Source organism: Eschscholzia californica, unplaced genomic scaffold, assembly GCF_041429995.1.
Source record: "Eschscholzia californica isolate CP2 unplaced genomic scaffold, dmEscCali1.0.p SCAF_4, whole genome shotgun sequence".
Lineage (NCBI taxonomy): Eukaryota > Viridiplantae > Streptophyta > Magnoliopsida > Ranunculales > Papaveraceae > Eschscholzia > Eschscholzia californica.
This window is the reverse complement of record NW_028238461.1, coordinates 34,894,434-34,903,115: the sequence shown is the minus strand read 5'-3', so window position 1 is coordinate 34,903,115 and position 8,682 is coordinate 34,894,434.

Below are 8,682 nucleotides of genomic sequence, written 5' to 3'. Positions count from 1 at the left end.
CTTCTCACTCTTTCTCTCTCTCTAAAATGGTCGGCGAAGGGGTGAACTAGACCTTCGAAGGTCCGGGATAACCAGACCGACGGCCAGCGAAGGGTTCCCCCCTTCGCCGACCATTTTAGAGAGAGAGAAAGAGTGAGAAGAGAGAGGAAGAAGAAGAAGAAGAAGAAGAAGAAGAAGAAGAAGAAGAAGAGAGAGGAAGAAGAAGAGAGAGAAAACAGGAGAGAGAGAGGAAGAAGAAGAAAAGAATTTTTTTTTTTAGGTTTGAAGGTCGTCGGCCGAAAATTTGGCCGGTCGGCGACCCCTGCCGGAGAAGATGATGATGATGTGCCGTTGTAGGTGACTTGGCAGAGAGAGGAAATGAGGTGGAGGAGTGAGAGTAACGGACAGTTAAAGATAACGGAAAAAGGGGGCAATATGGGAATATTTGCTAAAGTAGGGGGCCAGGCAGGAAGCCGGTCACAAAGTTGGGGGCCATTTGGGAAATAACCCTTTTTTTTACTTATTCTTCTCCAATCATCTCCTCCACCTCCATTCTCTCTCTTTCTCATCCATGTCTCTTTCACCCTCTCCCTCTTTTCCTCTCTCTCTCTCTCCTTCCTCTTCTCTCTCTCTCTCCCCCTCTTCTCCCTCTCTAAAAAAATTAGGTTTCCGGCGAAGGGAAACCGTCTAGATCTGAGGAAAACCCCAGATCCAGACCCCTCTTCGTCTCTAAAAAATTCATCCATCACTAACACGTCTTCTTCAACCTTCATTCCTGAATTAAATGCGGCTGGAGTTCTTGATGAAGCCATCTTTAAGTTCTCAATTGAAGTCAGAGGAGAAGATGAAGAACTACGAGATGATCCAGACAAATTGGTGTGCAGATGATGCTGATTTTGGTGTTGTTGTTGCTGCTGCTGCAACAGAAACTGCTGAATCTTACCCAACCCTGCTGCAGTAGTGGGTGAGTACAGGATCAATTGAGAATCCCGACTGATTGAATCACTACTTGTTGCAAAATTATATCCAGGAGCAGTCAGTGGATATAGAGGAGATGGTTTCTATGGTGATGATCTCTTTGTGAATCAACACGAGGAGTTCTATTCCCCTTCATCTCCAAATTAAATCCCTTCGATTATTGAAATCCTCTTTTCATCACAAAAAACATTTTAAGTCATTAAACAACATCTTGGTCAATAAGATTCAGAAGCTTTCAAGAATTTGTACTATTTATTCATAGTGAAAGTTTATTGGGAGAATTACTGAAACTCCCCAACTTTGATAATGCCTTTACTGAAACCCCCCACATTAATTAGTAATTACTGAAACCCCCCAACTCCGTTTAATTTAACAGATTTGGGCCGTTAGTGGGAGGGAAATGACTTAAATGTCCCTTTGCTAAATGGGACCAGAAAATGGGGCGCCTTCGAGTCAAAGGTGGGGTGCTTATATCACGTTTTATCTTCTCCTTACCCACCCAAATCGCCCATTCCCTCCCAAAACCAACCAGCATCATCTCTCTCAACCGGATGAACAATGGATCAACATCCAGGCGAAGAAATCTCTCGGTAATGCTCCCTCTCTCTCTCTAACGACAAGAACTTCAACCCCTACCAGGTATGCTCCCTCTCTCTCTCTCTCTCTCTCTCGGTAATGCTCCCTCTCTTTCTAACGACAAGAACTAGGGTTTAACGTAATGGGTTGAATCTGTCTCTCTCTCTCCTAATAGGTAATTTGTTTCGGGTTTCAGTAATTTGTCACAATTCAGATCTTCAATTTCAACTTTCCCTGTAAGTATAATCAATTTCTTCACAATTCTTCTTCATTTCCTGATTTCCCATTCGATTTTAGCTCATAAACAAAAAAATCAATTTGTGATGTGAATTTGTCGTGAATCATGTGTGTGTGTAACAAAAGATGGAATGGTACTAGTTATGAAGAAAATGTGTAGAGTCACCCACAAAAAGAACCTTGTGATATTTTCTTTGCCATGACCAATGTTAACTGACTGAAAGGCATTATGGCTTCACCTTCATCGACTGCTATAAATGTGGTGGTTTGAGCTGAAACAGCAATTCAAATTCCATTCTTATTACTAAGTACCACAATTCCTATACCTATTGATTGTGTTGAAGTTAGAAAAGAAACTTCAAAGATGTAGTAGTCTAAAATGGGTAGCTTGGCTTGTATTCTTGACTGTTTCTTTTGAACTTCAGTGAATACTAATCAGTGAGGAAGACAGTTTAGACCAGCAACCAACTTGGCTTTGTAAAGTTTTCTAAGACAAGGATTTTCGTTTTTAAAAACCAATTTGCATCTGAGTTTCCATACTGTCTATAAGATGATTGCTAGAAGGGAAGAAAATCACTTTCTATACATGGTTGGTTTGGTACTTTTGAAACGGTATATGGGGAACTGAAATGGGTTTTTCAGTTCCTCCTACAAATATATTTTAGAGAGAGAAAGAAAGAAAGAGGTAGTAGGTTGATAATGAATGAATGAATGAATAATCTTTTCTGAGTCACCTAGAACTACTAGTGGTTTCAGTAATACAATTCTTCTTCATTTCCTGAAATTTGTTGATGTTTTCATTTCATGTTGTTGGATATGTCTGAAATTTGCTATTTGTCTTTGTTTAGAACTACTAGTGATTTGATTTGGCTAAAAGTGTCGTGACGACATACATTATGAGCTCGAGTTACAAAATGTAAGCTTCTTTTTTGATTTGTGATTCCTTTGCTTCATGTGAGAGGATGTTTATTAACATACTTGACTAACAGGGACCCAATTGGGGGTAAAGGTACTCGTAAAAAAATGGTTGACACACCTCCTCCACCACCATTAAGTAATCAATTTTGTTAACCTTCTCCAATTTCATTTTAGTTTTGTTTTATAAGATTGTTTAATGAGATTGTTTGAAATGATTGTCTTTGTCTTGTAATAGGTGCTACTACATCCATTGACATTCTATTAACTATTGATGACTATACTGTAGATGATCCTTCTGATCCTATTCCAGTATTTTTTGAAGCTGAAATAGATCCCATAACTGGCAATGTAATGGGATTAGATGATATTTGTGTCGATGAGGAAGATGAAGATACTTTTTGGGCTCACAATGGATTATTGGGTGAGGAAGATGGACCAGAAATTGATGTGGAAGAGGGAGATGAAGCAGAAACTGATGTTGAGTTTGAAGAGGCTATGGAGAATGAGAATCCTCCTACCCAACAACCTCCACTGCATTTTGATCAAGCACAAGAAGACGAAGAGTTTGGTCACTTTGTTCAGGACACTGAGGTGTTGGAAGACTTCGAAATGGAATTCACTGATGAAAGCCAAGTTCCTCTTGCATTTAAAAAAGGTATGACTTTCTCATCTGCTGGCATATTTAGAAAGATGGCTAAGAAATATGCTATCTTGAATAAATTTGAAATGAGAATTCCAAGGAATGATGGTGATAGGATAAGGTGTGTTTGTATCGGAAAACCTAAACCTAATCATGAAATTCATGAAGTTAATGATGTAAAACCTTGTCCATGGCTTATGTATGCGTCTCAAATTCGTGGTACAAAAACAATAAAAGTTAGGAAGGTAGAAGATGTGCATACATGCGGAAAAAGAGTTGGTAAGAAGAATAGTAGTGCCTCTTATGTATTTTGTGCAGATGCCGTGGAGAAATATGCACGGGAGAACCCCTCTGGGTTTAATTCCGAAGATGTTCAAAATTATATATGGAAGAATTACAAAATCAAAATTAATTACATGAAAGGTTATAGAGCTTGGTGTCTTCTTAAAGATAGGATATATGGGAGTTTTGAACAGTCATTTGCTTTTGTACCGTTGTTGTGCGAAAAAATTCTAGAAACAAATCCTGGTAGTGTTGCACAATATGGTATAGATGTGGGAACTAGGCAGTTCAAGTATTGTTGTGTGGCATACCAATTTTCACTCCATGGATTCAGGAACTCTTGCAGACCTATAATAGGCTAGATGGATGTTTTCTGAAAGGTAGGTATGGTGGGACTTTGTTGGCGGCCACCGCATTAGAACGGGCAGCAGCACAAGTAGCACGAGCATCAAGTAGCACTCCATTGCTAAAAGTAGCTGACAAGGATAAAAGTAAAGCAAAAGAGTCCAGGCATGGCACTCAAGTGTCTGTTAACCAGACCATATCAGGAGGTGCAGGGTCTAACAACTTTACATTTAACTTTTAGTTTTTGTGGAATTGATGGTAGTTTTTAGTGGTATTGATGGTAGTTTTTTGTTGAATGGTTGTTAGTTTTTGTCGGATGGATGTTAGTGTTTTCTGAAATGAATGTTAGTTTTTTAAATTAAATTGATGTTAGTTTTTTAAATTAAATTGATGTTAGTTTTTTAAATTAAATTGATGTTAGTTTTTTAAATTAAATGGATGTTAGTTTTCAAATTAAAGCCCCTTTGTTAGTTTTCAAATTAATGGATGTTAGTTCAATGTTGGAACATATTCATAGGAAATGAAATTACAACTACTAGAGACATAAAATGAAAATACAACTACTAGATACATAACTCTGAAATTACAACTACTAGAGACATAAAATGAAAATACAACTACTAGACACATAACTCTGAAATTACAACTACTAGAGACATAAAATAAAATTACAACTACTAGAGACATAACTCTGAAATTGCAACTACTAGAAAACATAAAATGAAATTACAACTACTAGAGACATAAAATGAAATTACAACTACTAGACATGACATGTCATTAAGACCTAAATTTAAGTTTTTGTGCAACTCCTTCGCATATATCATCTAACGTGATATCACCTAATTTTGACTTGCTTTTTTTCGATATAATATCAGACAACCAGAGAAATTTGTCACACTCTAAACATTTCAAAAATGGAATGCCATCGTTGGGAACTTTCTTAGAAATCAACAACTTCATCTTACCTTTACATCCTTTTTTTCACATGGATATAAATTCCAAGGACAATTGTTGAGAAAGTGGTTTTGTTCTCCACAACCATGACAACCACTTTGAAATATTGACTTTTTTGAAGAAGATGATGAAGTAACTTTTCTGAGTTCATTCTTGAACCACCAAAATCCACCACATTCGGGAAATTGACAAGTAAGAAATTTTTCACCAAAGGAATTAGGTTTGCCGGATACCATCATTTTTCTAATTCCATTGCAAGTGCCGTTTGTGCATCTTGAATACATCCATGCACAATCTAACACCGAATGTCCGTATTGATCACAAAGTTGACAAATAACCTAACCATGGTGAAAATTGAAAAATCATAATCATAAACATATAAATCAATCAAAAGAACTAGAGTAAAAAAAACTACCTCTTGTTGTGAGCTTGCATTTTGATACACATTTGATGAACTTGAAGCCATTAAATAACTTGAGTGAAAGTTGTTTGAGTGAAAGTTGTTGATGGTAGGGGTGAAGTTTGTAGGGTGGTTTGATGGGTTTAAATAGAAAAAAAAATCCCTCAAAAAGGTGTAAAACGGTCACAACATCCAGGCCCTCCATTTTGATCTTCTACATTCATTTCAAATAGTTGGGGGGTTTCAGTAATTACTAATAAAAATGGGGGGTTTCAGTAATTACTAATAAAAGTGGGGGGTTTTAGTAAACGCATTATCAGAAGTGGGGGAAAAACGTAAGAGGGTAAAAAAGTAATATTGAAAATATCAAAGTTAAATTAAACGGAGTTGGGGGGGTTTCAGTAATTACTAATTAAAGTGGGGGGTTTCAGTAAAGGCATTATCAAAGTTGGGGGGTTTCAGTAATTCTCCCAAGTTTATTCTAAGACTTTCATTTTCATCATTTCAAAATTAAAACCATCAGACATATTTAAAGAATTTCATAACACTATGCTCTTTTTTTCCTTGCGAAAATTCTAAACAACCTTAAAACCCTAATTTCCATCAAACGAGGCTATTTCAAGAACAAGAGATGAAAATAAGCTGGTTTCTTGCGTGGCAAGTTAAAGATACATATTGAACAGTAAAGACTAAATCACAGAGAAGTTCTAAAACCCTAATACTAAGTGAGCATGGATTTCTAATTACCAGATTATCTGAACAAAAATGTGATGGAAGAGAAATGAAAAACATCTCATTCTTTTCTAGTTATAGTGAAGAACAATAGAAACAAAGACTTTTTTTTTCCGGCGACATGGAAGAGAAAGATAGAGAATGGAGGTGGAGAAGATGATTTAAGAAGTTAAAAAAAATGGAGGTCGCCGGAAAAAGATGTCGTCCGGCGACATATTCCGGCGATCTTATGTGGACAAATGTGACGTGGAAATTGCTTGGTGAGGTGGACAATGAGAAATAAAACACATCTAAATTACGAAATTGTCATAAGGGTAGAATGGAGAAGCTTACAAAAATATGTGGGGACCAAACAGGAAATTGGGGCCAAAACGAACTGCCGGACACAATTGGGGGCCAAAACGGTGAGTTGGTCACAATATGGGGGCCAAAACGGAATTAACCCCATTTATTTTGCTGACCTTTTCAGTATTTTTCTAACATTTATTGATTCTATTAGCATAATATGCGTGACATATGTTATGAATTAGTTAAAGTATCTGAATAAAAGTTTGATTATTTATTTAACATATTATTGATTCTAACAACATTCTTAAATATAACAGAATTTTAAATATTTTTATAGCATTTTATTGATTTTAAAAAGACAATATATACTCACACTAAAATATACTTCAAAGTTTTTAAAACAACTTAGTGATGAATCCATGTAACAACAACATAATAATGTAGCATATGTTTTCTGACTTACTTACATTATGTTAACCAAATTTACATTTCTCTAGCATTCCTTGATTCACCTGTATTACTTAAATTAGGAGAACAACATTTTAAATATTTTTCTGGAATTTTCTTTATTCTTATTACACGTAATGCTTTTATATTTTTATGGACATTTATTCAATCATTGAATGGATTTCAGTGATGCAAATTCTTATTCCTTAAATGGAAAATAACTAAGGCAGATGCATGGGGTCCAATTTTCATCCACGTTGGTCAAGAGTTTGAGGATGGTTTAAGCCTTTCGAGATGCTCTCTGGCATTACTCTATCAGTAAGAAAAAGTTACAAATTTATAATAATTCAATTTTGTTTTCAGGCATTTACTGATTTTAACAACACAATTATATCTTAGAGTAAAAATATAATCTTGTTTTCATTTAAATATGCATGTAAACTGATATATATATATATATATATATATATATATATATATATATATATATATTGCTGACATTTTCAATATTTTTGTAGCATTTTACTGTTTCTAACAAAATAATTTGCGTTGTTAAAAAAAAATTCATAAATTTTCTTGTAGCATTTATTTGATTTTTACATATATTCTGGCAACTCTGCCAACATCATCTAAACTCTGGAGATTCCATCATATTTTTACAAACATAAACAAGTTGGATTTAACTACAGCAGAAGTAAATAGATTTCTCGCAAAATTTTACATTTTTATTCTTTTACATTGATGATTTCCTATCATTCAACACCTTTATTTATTATGTAAATAAACATGTTACCCGATCATGAAATAGATGTTAGCATAAAATTCTACTGCCTCTTTACATTTTTTGTTCTTTTACACTGGTCCTATATTCACTCATGTTGGCCAAACATTATATGGATATACTCAAAGATAATTAAAAAAATATTGCTAACATCACTTTTGTGATATATTCTAGCATTTTTCATTAACTCTCAACAGTTTTAACGTATTTCAGGATATTTGTACTAAAACTTAGAGCGATTAAAATTGAGAGAAACTCATTAAAACATAATCCATTACAAGAACTAATAACTTAAAGATTTTTTTTTCATTTATCTTTCAATTAATCCAGTTACAACCAAGTTAATTCAACCCTCTTACTTTGCGCTTGTATTGTTAAATCTTTGGCTAACATTCCATGTGAAAATGTTTATAGTTAGATTCGATCACAAATTCATCTACGTGCAAAATCACATACAACCAGAGTCTTCCACAATCTCGTCAGTAAATTTGTAAAATATATTAGCGTTCAAACAAGTATTCGTAATTCATGGAATGATAAAATAAAAAAAGGTAAAAGAATTGAAATGTAAAACTTTAAGGAAAATATGTACAATTCTACTACCGATAAAGTCATTTTGAGAGTAACGTTGTTATGTTTGTAAAATATGTTATATTTTGTCAGAGTTTAAAAATTGTTGGTAAAATTTCCACAATTTATGCGAAACTGAAGAAGTGCTATAACATTCGAGGGTGTTGTTGACTGCATAAACAAACTCGCTCATTCAAAACTACAAAGCATAAATGTTTTTCTGGGTAAGTCAGAAATTATAAAACGTAAATATGTTGTTAGAATCAAGAAATTGCTATGAGAATATACAAAACGTTTGCAAAATATCTAATTACTTTTCATGTAAATTTTCTGAAGAAAACAAGATTGTAGAGAGAGAAATAGTGAGACAAGATCTGAAGGATCTTTTTAAGAAAAAGATTGATATCCTAACTCTAATAATAAGAACAACAAAACCATGCACGGTGCAACAATCTATCATTGAAAAAAATGAGAATATGGTAAAAGAAAAAATTTAATCCATTGAGCATCATGTTCTTCAAAGTTTTCTCCAGGTGAAGACTAAAAAGAGTG